General features: G+C 43.3%; 1 long non-coding RNA gene across 1 annotated transcript in view; it reads left to right on the forward strand.

Moving 5' to 3' along the window:
* Positions 1-314: 314 nt before the first annotated feature.
* Positions 315-18,305, forward strand: part of LOC142301723 (uncharacterized) — a 53,464-nt gene continuing 35,473 nt past the window's right edge. The window contains exons 1-2 of the long non-coding RNA XR_012752871.1: positions 315-393; positions 6,348-6,515. This is a non-coding gene — a long non-coding RNA (uncharacterized LOC142301723). The remainder of the gene's footprint in view (positions 394-6,347; positions 6,516-18,305) is intronic.

Consider the following 18,305-nt stretch of genomic DNA (forward strand, 5'->3'; position numbering starts at 1 on the left):
CGGTATTGTAGTTGTGGCTGGTCTGGATAGTTTGTGGCAGCAGCAGTTGGTATGGATAGTTGCAGCAGTGGACTTGACATGCATTGGAACACAAATATGAATCATATATACAGCACATAGCACAGTAACAGCAGTGGCAGCACAAAAGTACCTGAGACCTAGCAACATATGGACCATGTTGTCCAGGCACCTCCTTTAAGGGGAGAGTGCCTTAAATACCTGATACCACTCAGCGATAGGCTGAGAGGTACTTCCGAATTAGGGTGTACTGGCCCTTTAAGAAAAGGGGCGTGTTCGAGTGCACACCCTAAGGACACTCACAGGTCTGTGCGGCATGCACAAGTCTTGGGAGACAGCTGCAGAGCCCAGGGAAGGAGCAGCGCAGCTGGGAAGGTGAGAGTGCCGGTGTCCCTGCCGAGAGAGAGGGGCAGAATAGCGTGTGGACAAAAGCGTTACACCATGTACCCTTATATATCATGCCAGAATTCATCGTGCTATAAAACATTGTTCTATGTGCCATAACAACTGCTGCAGCTTGCTATGCCCCCGATAAAAAGTATGTAGCTGGCTGGCCATTATTATTAGTATGACTTATTTCTAAGGGGAACCTGTTACCTGATTCATGCTGTCCAAGTCATGGGCAGGATAATTTTCTGTCTGGCAGCACAATTGCAGCAAGGTACAGTATGTACTATGAAGAGCTAACCAGGTACCATAGCCAGAGACAGGACTAGTCCAGCACTTCACCTGGCTGTCTTTTCCTAGCTCTGCAGATAGTGATGGACAGGTCTCTCCATCATGTGTACATCAGGAGAGACCTGTTAATCACATGATGTAGTGCTGGGAAGAGCCAGTGAGGTGCAGAATGTCAAAGTTTTGTAATGGCCCTGCTAGAGCCCAGACCTGAATCCAATTCTGTGAATTGACCTGAAGAGAGCTTTAAAGCCCGCTTTACATGCTGCAATGTATCTTACAATGTGTCGGCGGGGTCACGTCGTAAGTGACGCACATCCGGCATTGTAAGTTACACTGCAGTGTGTAACTCCTACGTGCGATTGCGATTGAACGGTAAAACGTTCATCGCACGCATGTCGTACATTCCTCATGAATTGTACGTCAGATTGTTCATCGTACCCGGGGTAGCACACATCGCAGTGTGTGACACCCCGGGAACGATGAACAGATCTTACCTACGTCCTGCGGCTCCCGGCCGGTAATGCGGAAGGAAGGAGGAGGGCGGGATGTTTACGTCCCGCTCAGCTCCGCCCCTCTGCTTCTATTGGCCGGCTGCCGCGTGATGTCGCTGTGACGCTGAACGTCCCTCCCACTCCAGGAAGTGGACGTTCGCCGCTTACATCGAGGTCGTATGGAAGGTAAGTATGTGTGACGGGGGTTAATTGTTTGTGCGGCACGTTCAACAAATTGAACATGCCACACATACGATGGGGGCGTTGCAAATCGCATACGATATCGTATGTGAAATTGCAACGTGTAAAGCAGGCTTTACACAGTTGCTGCCCTCACAATCTGACAGATTTGGAGCACAACTGCATGGAAAAGTGGGCAAAGATTACCAATTCTAAATGTGCCATGCTGTTAAACTCCTACCCAAAAGACTGAATGATGTCATATATTCTAAGGTTACTGCTTTAGTTTTATTTTCCCACCCTGAAAAGTTTTCAGATTGTTTTGTAATTGAATTGTAGAAAAAATAGGAGACATTAAATGTGGAAAAAATTCTGAAATTATTCTTAGTGTTTGGGTTTTTTTTACATGCCGAAAACATGGCATTTTAATTACGGTGTGTAGATTTTATATCCACTTTATCTACCACCATATAGTCACTTTGTGCCGCCCCTGCAGCGGTCGAACCGCTCGGATCCAGGGGGTCTGCTGTGGCTCGAGGGTCTCCGGACTGGAGAACTCGCGGCCACTCGAATGTATAAGGGGTATTTACAGGGGATAAGGGTTTGTGACACCACCCATGGTTTGCAGTAAGGGGAGTACCGCCGCTGCCGATGGGAGTACTCGGGGAAGATATAGCGGGGCAGCCAGATGACGTTCCCTCCACGGGTAGGGGAGGTCCCGGGACTCTGAATGGTGGGAATGCTGGTGTAGGGGAGCGCAGGGCTTGTTGGAAGCAGGGGAGGACCATGTACTTGCTCAGGCAGTGTTGGTGATGATGCGACCGCAAAGCAGACTCTGACAACAAGGAAAACCAAGTCTCTGGGTGCCGCTGCCCTCTTGGGGGAGCCCGTCCGGGTATCCATTCCCTATAGTACTGCCGGGTGGTCCGGAGCCTGCCTCCGTGCACAAATTAGAAGTGTTCTGGTGGCCCGTTGGCATAAAGATGTCGTAAAGCTGTCCGGGCCCTGCTCCCTACTTGTTGGTAGTGGAGCTGCGCTCTCAACGGCTCACACTTGGGATTTCTGTGGGCTGCGTGGGTTGGAAAGCCCTATCCCCCTCATTGCACTAGTGCCCCTAATCTCTGAGCTTCTTGGGGACAGTCCATAAAATCACTATCCTCCGCAGGTTAATTGCCGGGTTGCCTGAAGCTACTACCCGACCTAGGGTCCAGTACCCGGCTGTACTTCCGGTCCCGGACCGGTTATTAGACTCGAGCTGCTGACCGTCCTCCAAGACCAGGTCTAAGCACCCAGTCTCAATACCCTGTGACCGGGTCTTCGACTCCTCCGGGCCCAGACCACCATCTGGGACCCAACCTCTAACTCCCAGGGAGCCACACACTCCCCTAGCTCCTCACTACTCGAGAGCTACCACTGTTCTGTCTTACTTCCCTCCCACCAGTCTGCCTGACCCCTAAGTGGGCGGCCCTATTCCAGCTCAGCAGCCCACTGGTGTGTCTGACAGGGTGTGGTGTGAGGTGTGGTTGGGATTTGGATGCTGATGGAGGCAGTACCATAGTTTGGGAACCCAGAACAATGGGGGGTTGAGCCCTGCACAAAAGAATAGAAAGTGCAGTACCCTGTGACGCCCTGACTAGTCCAGGGGCGTCACAACTTTATGGTTGTAAAATTGGCATTTGTGTTTTTTTGTTACTGCTCAGTATGATAGTAATATTATTACAGTAAATACTGGTAATACAAATGAACCGGAAGTTTACATACACTATCTAAAAAGATACATCTGCATGTTTTTCTTGCTATCTGACATTAAATCAGAATAAACCTTTTGTGTTTTAGGCCAATTAGAGAGAGAGAATGTTTTAAAGTATTTTTATTTTTTTCTGTTTCAGTTTTTATAATATAAAGGAATTTTCTGCGGTTTACATATTTTAATAGCAGATCCCTTCAGTTTAACACACATACTCGTATAACGTTTAATGAAATTTTTGCTTGATTTAGCCTCCCAGCTGTTACTCCCTCTTTTGATTGTAGTTGACATGCTGCATCCCCTCCTCATTTGCATTTTTTTAACACACCATTTGCCCCCTATCGACTTGCAAGTCTTCAATGCTATATATGTTCGGTTTTGTGAACGCTTTATTGCTTATGATTAAGGACTGTGTTTTTACTTCTTAAGTCCGAAACGCATCAAGCATCCATGCTTTGGCATATATTATGGAACTTTTTGCATTATAATAATTTTTAAGATGACTCCATAACGTTTTTTGGGATTTTATCATATTGGAATCGGGGCTGGGTCCTCCCTCCCTCCTTATTCGGCTTCTAATTACGGACCTGCCTGTCCGGTGGACCACAGGCACTCCACAAAGTCCTGGAACACATTCATTCGGGTGAGTTGAAGGTTTTTTCTATTCTTCCTAGCAGGGTGGCTTTTCAGCCCATGTTGATACAGTACTCGTTTCACTGTTGATAATGACACAATCTTACCAGCTTCTGCCAGCATCTTCACAAGGTGTTTTGCTTTTGTTCTTGGGTTGCTATGCATACGTCTGATCAAAGCAGGTTCATCTCTGGTACACAGAACCCATCTCCTTGCTGAGCGGTATCATGGCTAGACATTCCCATCTTGTTTGTACTTGCGTACAATTGTTTGAACAGATTAATGAGTCACCTTCATGTACCTGAAAATTGCGCCCAAGAATGAACCAGACTTGTGCAAGTCCCCAATTCTCTTCCTGAGATCTTAGCTGATTTCTTTTGACTTTCCCATAATGCTACACAACAGAAGCAGTGTCTTTCAGGTGTGCAGTAAAATACATCCACAGCTATGTCTGTAAAGCCCGCTTTACACACTACAATATATCTTACGATGTGTCGGCGGGGTCGTAAGTGACGCACATCCCGCATCGTAAGGTACATTGTGGTGTGTAACAGCTACGTGTGATTGTGACTGAATGGTAAAACATTCATCACATGCACGTCATTCATTCCTCATGAATTTAACGTCAGGTTGTTCATCGTCCCCGGGGTGGCACACATCGCAGTGTGTGACACCCCGGGAACGATGAACAGATCTTACCTGCGTCCCGCGGCTCCCGGCCGGCTATGTGGAGGGAAGGAGGTGGGCGGGATGTTTACATCCCGCTCATCTCCGCCCCTCCGCTTCTATTGGCCGGCTGCCACGTGACGTCGATGTGATGCCGAACGTTCCTCCCACTCCAGGAAGTGGACGTTCGCCATCCACATCGAGGTCGTATGGACAGGTAAGTATGTGTGACGGGGGTTAATCGTTTGTGTGGCACATTCAACAAAATTGAACGTGCCGCACATACGATGGGAGCGGTTACGATCGCACACGATATCGTATGCAGAATCGTAACATGTAAAGCAGGCTTAACTCAGATGTTGCCAATAAACCTATCAGAAGTTTTGAAAGACATGACATCATCATATGTGCTGTGTTATATTGTTTAAAGGCATAGTATTCTTAAGGCCGCTAAAGCGATGTCGTGGGGGGTCACGAATTCGTGACGCACATCCGGCCGCTTTAGCGATGTCATTGCGTGTGAAACCTACGTGCGATCGAAAAATCGTCGCAAACACGTGCAAAATTGCTAATCGTTTACATGCTCCCCTATTTCCATTTATCGTTGCTGCTGCACGTACGATGTTGTTCGTCATTTCTGCGGCAGCACACATCGCTATGTGTGACACCGCAGGAACGACGAACATCTCCTTACCTGCCTCCACCGGGAATGCGGAAGGAAGCAGGTGGGCGGGATGTTACGTCCCGCTCATCTCCGCCCCTCCGCTTCGATTGGGTGGCCTCTTGGTGACGTCGCTGTGACGCCGAATGAACTGCCCCCTTAGAAAGGAGGCGGTTCGCCGGTCACAGCGACGTTGCTAGGCAGGTAAGTAGTGTGACGGGTTCGTGCGATTTTGTGCGCCACGGGCAGCGATTTGCCCATGACGCACAAATGACGGGGGCGGGTACGCACGCTAGCCATATCGGTAACGATATCGCAGTATGTAAAGCGGCCTTTAGTGTATGTAAACTTTTGACTTTGCAGAAAGTAATAAAAATGCCTTAAAACATTCTCTCTCATTAGTCTGGAATTTGGCAAATATTAATAATTTTGGTTCCTAATTGACCTAAAACAGGAAAGGTTTATTCTGATTTCATGTCAGATAGTGAGAAAAACATACATGTGTCTTTTTAGGTAGTTTATGTAAACTTCTGATTTCAACTGTATGTTGGTATTTTCTGTCTGTGTTGTTTGTCTCTTATTTAGCATTGCACATGATAATATTGGTCTTGGTGCAGTGTTTTTGTTTATGATCACTATGGTGGTATTATTTGATCACTTGTTTCTTGCATAGTGGTATTTTTGGTAATATTGGCTTTGGTACACTGGATTTTGTGAGGTAATAGTATTGTGATTACACCTGTACTGTATAGTGGTATTTAGTGACTGTGTTCTGTAAATGTTATATACAAAATTTCATTTCAGTCTTGGTCCGGGACAGGTTTACAGGATTTTAAGTTAACATTGATTAACCCCTTCCAGTTGAAGTCTGTTATCACCTTCCTGACCAGACCAAATTCTATAATTCTGACCAGTGTTGTTTTATGTGGTAATAACTCTGAAATACATTAACATATGTCAGTAATACGGAGACTGTTTTTCTGTGATATGTTATACTTCAACACAGTAGTAAATTTAGGTTGATATGATTTGTTTTTTTTATTAAAATATAAAAAAAATTAAAAAAATATAACCATTTTTGACATTTTAATTTTTATGCCTCAAAACAAAGTCATGCCGCACAAAATAATTAATAAACAAGTTACCACATGTCTACTTTGTCATCATCCTTTTTAAACATATGGTTTGATTTGTAAGCAAGTTCGAGGGGTTAAAATTTTAGCAGTAATTTTTCATTTTGTCCCACAAAATTTACAAATCTTCTTTTTTTTAGGGACCACTTCGCTATTGAAGTGACTTTGACGGTCCTATATGTCAGAATACCCCCATTGTAAGAACGGCAACTCTCACGGTATTCAAAACCACATTCAGGAAGATTGTTAACCCCTCAAGTGCTTCACAAGAATAATAGCAAAGTGGAAGAAAATAATGAAAAATTATGGTATTTTTCACAAAAATGTTGCTTTCATTTTCACAAGGGTAGCAGGAGAACTTGAACCACTCTTTTTTTTGTGCAATTTCTCGTGACTACACTGATACCCCATATGTGGTCTGAAACTATTTCGGCACATGGGAGGGCTCAGAAGGGAAAAAGTGCTATTTAACTTTTCGAGTACAGATTTGACCAAAGTAGATTTGTTGCATTTAAAGAGCCCTCAAGATGTCAAGACATCAGAAATCTACCTCAAGTGACACCATCTTGTAAACGTAACCCTCAAAGAATTTATCTAGGGGTGTGATGAACATTTTGAACCCATTGGTGCTTCACAGAATTTTAAAACATTGGCAATGAAAATGAAAAACATTTTTCACAAAAAAGTTTCTTTAACCCCAAATTTTTCATTTTCGCAAGGGTAACAGGTAAAAATGGACTACCTAATTTGTTGTACAATTTCTCCTGAGTACGTTGATGCCCCATATGCGAGAGAAAACTACTGTTTAGGTGCATGAGAGAGCTCGAAAAGGAAAGAGTGCTATTTGACTTTTTAAGTGCAGATTTAGCATAGACTGTGGATGCCATGTGACATTTGAAGAGTTCCCAAGGTGCCAAAACAGCAGAAAACCTCTACAAGTGACCTCATACTGGAATTTACTGCCCTCAAGGAATTTATCTATGGGTGGTGTGAGCACCTTGAACCCAAAGCTGCTTCCCAGATTTTTAAAGTATTGAACCATTAAAATGAATTTGTCATGGTTCTGATTTGTAGTGCTCTGCTCTCCTGCAGAGCTGATGCTCTGCTGTTGTATTGTGCTCCAGTGGATGGGTTGTTTCCCGGCCTCGGGTCCTGCGTTGGTGCTGGGAGGGGTCTGTTCGCAGGAGCCTCATTCCAGGTGATTACTCCGCTTCATTAGGGAGTATAACTGGTGGCATTCTGGGTGAGGTTGCCCCCTAATGAAGCAGAGCAATCACCCGGAACACCACCAGTTGTAGTTCCTGTTCTGCAGAAAGTACTTCTGGCTCCCATAAGTGTACTGTTCTGATCTTGTCTCTTGACCCCGGGACCTTAGTTACCCCTCTCCGCCCATGCCCTAGACTCTGGCATTACACCCTGGTTCCTGACCTCTGGCTCGTACCCTGACCTTGGCTTCACTTTCTCCCTGTATTCCATAAGTGACCTCCTGGTTCCTGACCTCCAGCTTGTTTGACTACTCCTCTACTAGTTGTATCTAGTGACACCTAGTGATTGAGCATCATAGAAATATTACATTTTGCAAAAATGTTGTTTTAGCCCCAAATTTTTCATTTTCACAAGGCTAAAACTGGAAAACTAACCCCACAATTTCTATTGAGTTTGCCGATGTCTCCTATGTGGGGGAAAATTACTGTTGGGCTCACAGAAGAACCATTGGACTTTTCGTGTGCATATTTGGCAGGGATAGACAGCCCGTGAGGTGCCTAAAAAGCCGATCATCCTCACAAGTGACCCCATTTTGAAAACAATACCTTTTGAGGAATTTGTTTAGGGGAGTAGTAAGCATTTTAAACCTACAGATGATTCACAGACTTGCGTAACATTGGGCTGTGTAAATGAAAAATTAAGTATTTCCCCAAGTTTTTAATTTTCAAAAGGCTATTAGAGGAAAATAGACCACAAAATTTGTTACACAAATTCTCCTCAGTACGACAATACACTATGTGGTCTTAAATTTCTTTTCAGGCCCAAAGCAAAGCTCAGAAGGGAAGTAGAGTTTGCTGAAATAGTTTGCAGGTGTCATGTCAAATTTTCAAAGCCCCTGAGGTGCCAGAACAGCAGAAACCCCCATAAATGACAGCATTTTACAAACTGCAACCCTCAATGAATACATCTATGGGTGCAGTGAGCATAGTGACACCACAGGTGCGTCACAGAACTTTATACTATTGGGTGGTGAAGAAATAATAATTACATTTGTAATACTAAAATATTGTTTCAGCCCCAGATTTTTCATTTTACCAAAAGGAAATAGGTAAAAAAGGCAACTCAATTTGTTACACAATTTGTTCTGCACCTGGCAATACCCTACATGTGACTGTACAGTACAGTTTAGACCAGGGGTCTCAAACACGCGGCCCTTCAGGTGGCTTCTTGCGGCCCACAGGCCCGTGGACCTGGTAAAGATGGCGACCGGTGCAGGGACCGCAGCTGCCAGTTATTTATTTCAGCCTACAGTTTTGTCTTTGCCGCGCACAGTGAAGTTCTCGCTGCAGAACGCAATAACAGCCGCCTGCCAATCAGAGGCATATGCATATGACCTCAGATGATTGCCTGTGATTGGCCAGTGGCTGTTGTGTAGTGAGAACTGCTCTGCACGCGCCGACCGAAAGTTCAGCGATGACAGCAGCTATGATCATTACCGGGTCCACGTGCCTGCGTGCCGCTGACAGCAGGTGAGAAGAATGTTTTCGTGTGTGTGGGGTTCTGTGTTGCTGGCTGAGGCTGCACTGTGTGTGTGGCATGCCGTGTGTGTGTGTGGTTCTGTTGCTGGCTGAGGCTGCACTGTGTGTGTGTGTGTGGTAGCTGAGGCTTCACCGAGTCCACGTGCCTGCATGACGCTGACAGCAGGTGAGAAGAATGTTTTCGTGTGTGTGTGTGTGTGTGTGTTTCTGTTGCTGGCTGAGGCTGCACAGAGTGTGTGTGTGTGTGTGTGTGTTAGTTAGCTGAGGCTGCACAGGGTGGGGGTGTGTGTTAGTTAGCTGAGGCTGCACAGGGTGGGGGTGTGTGTGTTAGCTGAGGCTGCACAGGGTGGGGGTGGGTGTGTGTGTGTGTGTGTTAGCTGAGGCTGCACAGGGTGGGGGGGGTGTGTGTGTGTTAGCTGAGGCTGCACAGGGTGGGTGTGTGTGTGTGTGTGTGTGAGCTGAGGCTGCACAGGGTGCGTGTGTGTGTGTGTGTGTGTGTGTGAGGTGAGTCTGCACAGGGTGGGGGGTGTGTGTGAGCTGAGGCTGCACAGGGTGGGTGTGTGTGTGTGTGTGTGTGTGTGTGTGTGTGAGGTGAGTCTGCACAGGGTGGGTGTGTGTGTGTGTGTGTATTAGCTGAGGCTGCACAGGGTGTGTGTGTGTGTGTGTGTGAGCTGAGGCTGCACAGGGTGGGTGTGTGTGTGTGTGTGTGTGTGTGTGTGTGAGCTGAGGCTGCACAGGGTGGGTGTGTGTGTGTGTGTGTGTGTTTGTGTGTGTGTGAGCTGAGGCTGCACAGGGTGTGTGTGTGTGTGTGTGTGTGTGTGTGTGTGTGAGGTGAGTCTGCACAGGGTGGGGTGGGTGTGTGTGTGTGTGTGAGCTGAGGCTGCACAGGGTGGGGGTGTGTGTGTGTGTGATAGCTGAGGCTGGGGCACATTGCTACAAGGGGACAAGGATGCACACATTTTTACAGAATGGGAAACAAGATGGGGCACATTACTACAAGATGTTGGCCAAAATTACTATGCGGTGGTTATTGTAAAACTGTATTACTTACAAAAAGGGGAAAAAATGTAAAAAAAAAAAGTGTGTATGTATGTATATATATATATATATATATATATATATATATATATACACTACACATTTGTTATAATGGACAAATGAAAAATGTTCAAAAACAGTGATTCAAGGGTGTATAGAAAGAAAAAATGGTACCACTACCAATGTCACTTTGTCCTGAAAGGAATGCGGCCCCTCAAATTATTTTTTTCCTGTGTGCGGCCCATACACCCAGCCGAGTTTGAGACCCCTGGTTTAGACGCACTCCAGGGCTCCGGAGGGAAGGAGCGCTATTTGACTTTTGAGATGCAGATTTTCTTAGCATACACCCCTCTGGGATTTCATCTATTGCTGTAGTGATGATTTAGACTCCATGGTTATTTTCCATAAACAAGCTATGGAAGTTGCAGAGTGAAAATATATACACTGAAGATCAAAATTAGAGAGCAATGTATGATGACTTGCTTTTTTCAGAAATAATGTAATCTACATTTATGAACATTTGAAGTTTTTTTGTAAGGGGTACAAGGGGTACACCATGCCACTAGAACAGTGTTTTACAAAAGATCCAAAGTTTATCAACATAAAACCTTTATTTTGCCGAAAACGTGACGATGATAATTATAGAACAACAATGACTGTAGCAGAGAAAGATAAGTACATTTTCTGAAGGTAACTGTCACAGGCGGAGGGCGCAGACCACGTCAGGGTATTTTATAAAAATATTTTAGTGTAGGACTGCCTCTAATGAGATTTGCCGTGACGTGGCGAGGCAGCTCAAGAAATTGCAATTTTTTGCCAAAAATCTCAAATTTTTTTTATAATAAGTACAGTTTGGAATGTTTAGTGCTGAAGTGCACATTTGGTGCTGGCTTTTTGTTTTTTCTTCATTGAATTGGTCGGTGGTTGACCTCCACCTTGCTATGCACCCCAATTTGGGATGTATTCCATCTGTCTAGATTTTGGCGGTTGGTGACTGTTCACATTGAGTCATCAGGCTTTGTCCACAGGCTATTTACTTCATGCAGCATTTGCTTGGACCTGTCCCGCCCACAGCCATGACTCAGTCATGGGTACGGGATTGAAATAGACCAGGTGAGTGCTGCTAAGAGCAGTTCTACTATTCATATGTGAGGCCGTATGGCACATTTTATAAAAATATTTTAGTGTAGGACTGCCTCAAATGAGATTTGCCGTGACGTGGCGAGGCAGCTCAAGAAATTGCAATTTTTTGCCAAAAATCTCAAAAATTTTTATAATAAGTACAGTTTGGAATGTTTAGTGCTGAAGTGCACATTTGGTGCTGGCTTTTTGTTTTTTCTGGTATGAGTTTATGTACAATCTACTATATTACATCCTTGATGGCTATGCTTTGGAATTGACCCTTCTGCATGAGGTACATGGTGTGGATTGGTCACAGGCTACCACTGTTGACCCAATTCCAGCAGCTTAACTAACACGGGACAAGTGGTTGTCTGGACTTGTTGCGATGTACTGGTAGTATCGCTGCAGCTGGGGACAATTTACAAGTTATGGCAATGCCGCTTTTGATTACTAAGTGCCCCTTGCCACATGGGCGAAGCTTTGGTTATACCACAATGACCATAGATATATGATATTTAAAACTGTGATCGCAATTAATAACTGTCAGTTGGGGTACATGACCACTAAATAGCATTAATAGGAAAGTATAATATGAGCTTATGTACAAACTACTGTATTACATTAGTTAGTAATTGTGACCATTTCGTATGCAGTTGTGATGTAAACTATCCACAACTACTGTCATTGACCTACTCCAGCAGTCCAGCTAACCCTTTTGAGGACTCACTTGCTGTATCAATTTTAATATGATTACAATAAAGATTATTTTTATTCAAAATTTATGCCACGGTTGTCTCTGTGTATAAATCTGGAAGATGGATGCAGTCTTCTGTGACAACCTGACTTTGTCAGCGCGCCACATAACAAAAATCACCAATCAGTTGAAAGTGTACAGGCCTTTTCTTTGAATGACTTCAGCACATCTGCGGCCACAGCACATCACTAGTCTCTCACACTGCTCTGGTGTGATTTTGGTCCACTCTTCTTCCAGTCTCTTCCACAGTTCTTTGACTGTTGTGGGTTTCTTGGCCATATCTTTGTCACCAAGGATTTTCCAAAGGTTTTCTATTGGTTTTAGATCAGGACTCTGGGTGGCCATTTCATTGTTTCAATGTTTTCTGTTTCAAGGAACTGCTTTACCCATTTTGCTGTGTGACAGGAGGCATTGTCCTGCATGAAAATTGCTGGCTGATTGAGTGATGAACGCAAGTACGGAACCACGTGTTGTCAAATAAGGTTCTGAAACACACTTGCATTCACTCTGCCTTGTAGCTGTATGAACTGTCCAACTCCTGCTGCAGAAAACATTCCCCAAACCATGACACTTCCTCCACCACCTTTCACTGACTTCTTAACACATTTTGGGTTCAGTCTCTGCCCAGTTTATTGACGTACATAATGTTTCCCATCACACCCAAATAAATTAAACTTATTTTCATCACTAAAATGAACTGTGGACCACTTCTCCTCTGTCCACACAACATGTTCCTTTTGATTCTTTCTGCTAATGAGAGGTTTGGTCACTGCAGAGTGGGTTTCAGTCCAAATGCTCTTAAACGTTGTGACACTGTATGACGAGACAGATCATGACCCTGTTCAGTGCAGAACCGGTGAGCAATTCCAGCTGCAATGTTGAAACGATTACCCATGGAGATTCTCCACATTATCCAGTCCTTTCTTGCATTTGTCTTTTGAGGGTGATTGAACAGCCTTCTTGGCAGACTTGAAAGAGTTTGTGATATTGTAAAGATGCAATATTCTCAAAATTGCAGACTTGGAATGACCAACTTCTCTTGCTATGCCTGATAGGATCACCCTTTTGGCCTTCATATGGACAACCTGCTGCTGGAGGGTTTCAGTCACTTTGGAATGGCACACCATTTCTGCAAGCTCAGTTCAAACTGGAAAGTTAGGCTGCCAGTTAAATAGGGTTTGTCAGATAAGGAAATTAGTACCAGGTGCCAGATTAACACCAATAACTTTCAGGTATCTGAAAGTGTTCTCTAATTTTGATCAGTGTTCTTTTTCATTTACATTTTTATTATGTGCTTTACAATAAATATAATATATGAAATAAGCTTAAAATACTGTTAGTTTACTCATGTTTGGATATAATCACATAGGACGACACAAGGACCTTAAAGTTTAGGAAATTGTGTGTTCTCTCATTTTGATCTCCAGTATATATGACATACATGTAGTGCTCAATACATTGTAGTCCTTGGTACATTGTGCCCAGCTTCTGCTCTGTAGCCACATAACCGTAAATACAGTGGTTCTCCTTTCTACAATACTGACAAAAATGTGCTCGCTAGCTGAGGTCAAAACATACTGTGGGACTCAGAAGGGAGCGGGACATATGGATTTGGAAGTGCAAATGGTGCCTTTGGATTTCTTTTGGGTAATGCTTTGGTGCTTTTTAGAGCCTTTGTGCTATCAGTGGCGGTGAAACCACATATTTCTGTTAACAGATGATGGACCTGAGTGGGAACTTGTTGTTTGCGGGATGGGTTGAAGGCTTTATTGGTAGTATTTTCTGGTACATAACATTTCAGACCACATCTATCTTGGGCTCTACACTGAGCTCATAAGGCTTTCCATCTCAATCTACAAAATATGTGATTCAGATGAAACCCCCTTGATTGATCCATTGTCTAATTAGGCAGGCGGGGCTACTCTGGCCTCTTTTCAGTGGTGTAAAATGACCGACACAGCTAGATAATAGACCAGATGGAGTCCAAAATGACTCCATCTGCCTCATTATAGGTAATGTTCTGTCAGACTCACATATTTCTGAGATTTATACATAAACCCCAATATAATTGAGAACACTGCTTTATTCTTTGAGTCAGTATGATTGAAGCAATAGGAAATTTGTATTGATTTTTTTTATGTTTGGCTATTATCCCAGTTTTATTGCACATTTTTTTTTCCTATCACCATATTTTGAAACCTATATTATTTCCATTTTTCTATTGATGAGTTGGAGATTTTATTAGTACCTTATTTGAGAATATAACATTTTTGAACACTTTCTATTATGATTTTTGGGAGGTAAAATTAGCAAAAAACTGCAATTGTGTTGCTCTTTTTATGCCATGCACCATGATATGACAGTTTCTTTCTTTGGGTCAGTACGATTACAGCGACACAACATTTATGTTTTTATGTTTTGCTGCTTCTACACAATAATAAAAATGTTATAGAAAAAAAAATAAACTGCATCCCTTTATTCTGAGAGCTGTAGCTTTTTTATTTTTCCACTAATGCAGCGGAATGGGGACTTTTTTTGGTGGAATAACATGACATTTTCAGAGATACCATTTCTATTTCCATACAATTATTTACTGTGTTTTATTCTACATTTTGTTCAGTAGTACGATGAAAAAAAATTAGGTTTTGCTAAATTTTTTCCTTTCCTTTTTTTTTTACGGTGTTAAGGGGTTAAGTGATGTGATAGTTTTATGGATCAGGTTGTTCCGGACGTGCCAACACCAAATATATGTACTTTTTAATTTTGTTTTTACATAAATATGCGTATTTATTGGCGTAATATTTTTGACAATTATATATATGGCGAGGCCTGTTCTGAGTGGAATTTGTCTTGTTAAACTGCTTTATAAACACAATATTTAAAAAAAAAATAAAATATTTAGTCCCTCTATGGAACTATAACTTTTACTTCTCTGATCACTGCTCTAGTGCATAGCAATGCACATTCATTGCAATGCACAGGAGCTGTCAGCATGACACTGGCAAAACTCCTTAGAGACCCTGCTACTGGTATGTTCCAACTATACCTAAAAAAAAACCACAAAAAAAAAATATTTTTTGGGGTTTGTTTAGGCTACTATAGCTGGCAGACCCAGAAGTCATTGTTTGACCTCTGGCTGCTAAAACAACAATTGGGTTCCCGTGAGCAAGTCATGGAGGTGCCGATCAGGTGAGAGAGGACTGGGTTTGACAGTCGTCGTTCAGCTTTCACTTAAGCCGAGCTCTCAACAATGCTTGTGCAGGCAGAGTTTATGGTCCCGCGTAAACTGTATGCCACTTTGCGGGGACGCTTGCTGATCATGACATACAATTACATCATATGTCGGGAAGGGGTTAAAGAAATATAATACTCAATTACAAAACTTGAGTAGACTCCATGGCCAAAATTATTGCCACCCTTCTGTTAAAGTAAGAAAAACCTCATACTTGAAAAACCCTGAAACTGTCAAAAGTATGTTTCTATTTAAATTTACTGAACATCATATAATGAAATCAGAAATCGTTTTTGAATTTTGACTCAACAGAAAATAAAAAAAATAATGAAAATGGGAATGGTATTTTTAGAAAAGATTGAAAATAATTTGACCATAGTGACAAGTTACACTGAGGTGTGTCCTGCAATTAGCATCACAGGTATCTAACTATCTACAAAATTTTACCAGTGATTCTGTCTATTTGAAGGGTGAAAAGTAGTTGCTGTGCTGTTTGGTACCATAGTGTGTACCACACTGAACATGGACTATAGAAAGCTAAGGAGAGCTTGGTCTCAGGAGAGTAGAACAAACATTGTAGCCAATTTTAAGGATAAAGGTTATGAGTTCATCGCAAACAACTTGATGTTCCTCTCACTACGGATACATATATCATTCAGATGTTTAAGGTATATGGACTGCATCCAACCTCCTGGACTTGACTGCAAGTAAAAAATTGATGACAAATTGAAGAGATGAATAAAATGAATGGTATCCAAAGAGCCCAGAGCAACTTAAATTTCATAAGCCAGTGAAAAACAATATGATTTCCGAGCAGTCTGGTGACTTTCATTTGGATGTCCTGAGTCTGACATCAAGATAACTGGTCCCTGCTGTAAGGTCTACTTGGTAGATTGTGATCTGGCATTTTGAGACAACTGGACTGAAAACTGAGGAAGAGTATTACACATAGAGATTGATTTACATGGTTTAAATAGACATTTGGTTTATTCCCGTTTTCTGTGCAGCTGCTTACATGTCATGTTATAAAAATTAAACTTATTTTAATGCTGCACCAAAAATAATTACCGTATTTTTCTTTTTAGAAAACACACCAAATTATAAGATGCACCCCAAATTTAGAGTTGGAAAATAGGAAAAAATAATTTTTAATGTTAAAATGAGGGCCCACCTTATAATCCTAGTGCTTCTTAATCCTAATGCTCACCAGGGGGGAGCAGCGGTGGTGGAGCAGCTCAGGAAGGTCACAGGAGGCAGGGTAGGCGATGCTGTGGGCTAGAGGAGGGGTGTTGCGGCTCAGGAGGGTCGGCGATACTGCAGGCTCGGGTGTGTAGCGGCAGGTGCCATTGAATCACTTGGATTTGGCTTACTGGGGCGACGGTGGTGGAGCGAGGTCATAAGAAGCAGGGTCACAGGATGCGCTCGGGGGTGTCACGGCAAAAGGAGTACAACTTACGCTATCTGCTGGCTAAAGTCAGTACTAATTTAAGCAAATGCATCAGAAAACACATCAGACGTCTTCCAACATCAGAGCGAAACAAAAAACCATAATGTTGGAAGAGGTCAGACGTTGGATCGTAAAGTGTTAGTGTTTGCTCAAACTTGCGTATAAAATCAGAAAGTGCAATCGGATATAAAATCGAGTTGCATGCACAACAATGTTAAATAATAAGGCAGCATCCATCCATGAGTTTTTCCTCAGCTGGAATCAGGCAGAGAAAAAAATCACAGCATGCTGCGTAAGGCGACGTAAAATAGCTGAGACTCACCATTGCAAGCCGATAGGTGCGAGAAAAATACCCAGATGTTATATGGGCATGCGTATGATATCCCTATGCAAAGTATTTTCAACATCATCTTTTACATACTATTATAACTCTGTGTAATATTAAGCTAGTTGTCATATTAAATGAAATGCCATCTTATATAAAGAAATGGATAGCATTGATGAGTGATCATGCTTGGCACTGCTCAGTACTCGATCAAGCATTGGGGTGCTGGAGACGCTCAGTACTTGATCAAGTATTCTGTTACTCGGGCGCCATGCACTAATCCTCACCCTGTATGTTTCGCTGCTTTTTTTCAGGATTAAACATTCAAGGATTGCCTGTCAATCACAGTAATGCCATAGCCATATTGGCTACGGGCATTGATTAATTTAATATGCGCAAGGCGTGCAGTAAGGGAGGGGGAGTGGACATGCTACTGATGATGCATGCACAGGCCAAGGTGGTGGACCAGGTGAAACTGTGTCTACTGCATGAGCACAACAAATACACTCATCCAGGTGACCTAGCTTTTAGTCCCTCTTTGCAGGGTTGAGCGAGAAACCAATCCTGAATACTGAACAGTGTAAACAAGTTGTGTGTTGGATGGCAGATAATACTGAGCTTCGGAGTCAATATTTTTTTTATATTGTACCAGAATTGACTCACAGTCCCACCTCTACATCTCTTTCAGGGTGTACTGAAATGCCTCCTTGTCATTTTAGCTAGGCATCTCACAGAGCGCATAGGCTTTCACGGTTTCTGAGTTAGATTTTTTTTTATAATTGTTCCAGAATTCAATCACAGCCCCCCATTACATCTCTTCCAGGGTGTAGTGCAATACCCCCTTGTAATTGTAGCTAGGCCTTGCATTGAGTGCATAGGCTTTCCCAGTTTAGGAGTCAGAATGTTTTTAAAACACCAGACATCACCACTACTAACAGTACAGCACTGGTCCAAATAAACAATGAAGGTTACACAGAATTTGCCTGAGATTTAAGGCCCCGTCACACTAAGCAACATCGCTAGCAACATCGCTGCTAACGAACAACTTTTGTGACGTTGCTAGCGATGTTGCTGTGTGTGACATCCAGCAACAACCTGGCCCCTGCTGTGAGGTCGTTGGTTGTTGCTGAATGTCCTGGGCCATTTTTTAGTTGTTGCTGTCCCGCTGTGAAGCACAGATCGCTGTGTGTGACAGCGAGACAGCAACAACTAAATGTGCAGGCAGCAGGAGCCGGCTTCTGTGGAGGCTGGTAACCAATGTAAACATCGGGTAACCAAGAAGCCCTGTCCTTGGTTACCCGATATTTACCTTTGATACCAGCCTCAGCCGCTCTCACTGTCAGTGCCGGCTCCTGCTCTGTGCACATGTAGCTGCAGCACACATCGGGTAATTAACCCGATGTGTGCTGTAACTAGGAGAGCAGGGAGCCAGCGCT

This window comes from Anomaloglossus baeobatrachus, chromosome 4 (assembly GCF_048569485.1).
Source record: "Anomaloglossus baeobatrachus isolate aAnoBae1 chromosome 4, aAnoBae1.hap1, whole genome shotgun sequence".
In the NCBI taxonomy this organism is placed as follows: domain Eukaryota; kingdom Metazoa; phylum Chordata; class Amphibia; order Anura; family Aromobatidae; genus Anomaloglossus; species Anomaloglossus baeobatrachus.